The 2500-nt window shown below is 37.7% G+C and overlaps 1 protein-coding gene across 3 annotated transcripts in view; it reads right to left on the bottom strand.

Moving 5' to 3' along the window:
• zgc:65811 (uncharacterized protein LOC393524 homolog) overlaps nucleotides 1-2500 on the bottom strand; it is an 11799-nt gene that overhangs the window by 8142 nt on the left and 1157 nt on the right. The gene's annotated exons all lie outside the window — the stretch shown is intronic.

The following is a 2500-nucleotide window of genomic DNA, read 5'->3' as shown; positions in this document are numbered from 1 at the left end:
TGACTGTGTGGTTATGATACTTGGTGGTTATGATACAGCTATAAGTAGGAATCAGTTGCACCTTGTGAAAATGTTCATCTATAAACCTTTCCTAACAACAAGAGCCACAGGAAAATATTATTCCACATGCCACATACAGTCTCCTCCAAAACTCCCGAAACTGCGGGACTAGTTCAAATGATTTCCAGATCATAAGACAAATATGAGAGTTTTGAATGTCAGCTTTATTTCCTGGTATTTGCATTGAGACTTGTCAACAAGTGAGAACTCGCACATTTCATATTAGAACAGTCGATTTTTTTCTGAGTTAAAATACCGGAAGCACTTTCAGGTGTTTCATTTTGCTCAAGTGCATTCTGTTAGATTGATGATTTAAACAATAAATAGTTCCGAATATTTTACATTTTAGAATATCTTAATAGTTTTAGCCCTCAGTTTTGCCTGTGAAGCTGCATTTGCTGTAAAAAAAAACATGAAGACCAGGAAGCAGTCTACTGGGATAAAGCAAGTCATTTTGAAGCGAAAAGTCCATCATAAACATTGGGTATAGCCAATACAAGTCTTTGGGAAAGTCCTGAAAAAGAAAGGAATTGGTGTACTGAGACACCTAACAGATCGACCGAGGAGAGCCATGGCAGCTGATGACAAACACTGAGGGAGAGCTGTGTGGGAAACCCCAAAAACAACAGTCAGTGATCATCACCATCACCTTCACAGGGCAGGGGAGGGTCTCAGAAATCCAACGCTGGAAAGACTCAGAGAGCAGAAATATCAAGACCAACCACAAGATACAAATGTCTCATCAGCTGGAAAAGATTCAAAGAAGTGCACAAAACATCTGGAAGCATGAGGAACATCTAGCAAAGTGACGAAACACAAAAGTATGGAAAAAGAAAGGAAATGCTAATCATCCAACACATGCGAGTTCATCCGTACGCTGTATGTGAAGAACAGTGGTGGTAATGTCATAGCTTGGGCTTCATGGCTGCTTCTGGAACATTCTCACTAACCTTTATTGTTAACCGATATCAGGAGTCGTGATGGTAGCAGCAGAATGAATTCAGAAACATTATTCTTATTGACTTCTCCGTTCTGATACTTTTGCTTAACTAAATATTGCATGGTCCTGGGTGGTCTTATTTTCTTTCACACATCTAGATGTAAATACCAGAAAATTAAAGCTGAAAATCTAAACTCTTGTCTCATATTCAGGTTTTCATCTCAAACCAAAAGTCAAATGAAGAAGCTTTTGTTGTCATTTCAAGCATATGTAGCTGACACAATACACAGTGAAATGAAACCACCATTCTCCCTGACCCTGGCGCTACACAAAACCACAGAGAGCTACATAAGAGCTAAGGGCTAAAAGTAAGTTGTTCTAGCAAAATAAAGTGCATCTTGTGCAACCTAGTGCAAACAGTGCAGGACAAGACAAAACAGCACAGGACACACACACACACACACACACATGCACACAAAATACACAATATAGTGCCTACATTCACATATATAGCATGCATTCTGTATAATACAGCACATTGTGCAAAAAATAAGAGATCTGTAAACAAGATGTTTTTGCTGTTCCAATATTTTGGAGGAGACTGTATACAAATACAAAACTGCAGAAAAGTACAGATTTCTGGTCACACTTAATAACTGTTAGGCCGGTCATTCAATGAATAATCTGTGATCCCTATTGTAATGGAATATGAGCCACTTTGAGGGCAGGAACCCAAACCAGAATACCAGGAACTGTAAGCTCAAACACATTCAGAGTCTTCTCAGCTGTAAAATCATGCCTCAGTACTGTGTACTCAAAAACCAAGAACTGTTCAGGGTTCATCATAAAGATGAGCCTTTAAGGTTCTGGATGTTTCCTATCAGAATTTTATGAAAGTTTACTAAGCTACTTTACCTAAGCAGAACATTATAGATTTAGAAACATAGTTTAATAACATTGACAATAACGAGTAATATTTCTTGCAGCATGTCTTTATTTGGTGACATCTATACGAAAACCTGTCATTCTGAAGATCCCTTTTCGACATGTTCTAATAGTGCATCATTTGTACCTTTTCTTATGTCGATTTACCAGATTTAACTATTTCAGATTAAATTATATAAAATTTTTAAAAAAGGCTTTAAAGACAAAGACACACTAAAGTGATTTCCTGAGTTAAGTCTTATTTGTTAACAAGGACAGGTACGGTTTGCTATGATGTGGCACAAATAAAAATAACTTCTAGAAGCAAATGTTGGATCAGTGCTGAGTGAACATGTTTTAGCCTGCATTCTTCACCAATATGCACAAACAGGATATTGTATAAAGTCTGACGGCATTACCTCAAAGTTTGGCCTGTGCTCTTCTTCCCTCCTCTAATGAGGAACAAAAGAAATTTTTTTTCAGAAAAAAAATCACTTGAGAGTCTGTCCGGTTTCTGGGGGTTCTGAGGGACCCCCTGTCTAACATTAACAAACCTTTCTACAACATTGAGGTAAC

Source organism: Hemibagrus wyckioides, linkage group LG12 (genome assembly GCF_019097595.1).
Source record: "Hemibagrus wyckioides isolate EC202008001 linkage group LG12, SWU_Hwy_1.0, whole genome shotgun sequence".
Lineage (NCBI taxonomy): Eukaryota > Metazoa > Chordata > Actinopteri > Siluriformes > Bagridae > Hemibagrus > Hemibagrus wyckioides.
The sequence above is the reverse complement of the archived record's forward strand: the minus strand, read 5'-3'. Positions and strand labels throughout refer to the sequence as shown.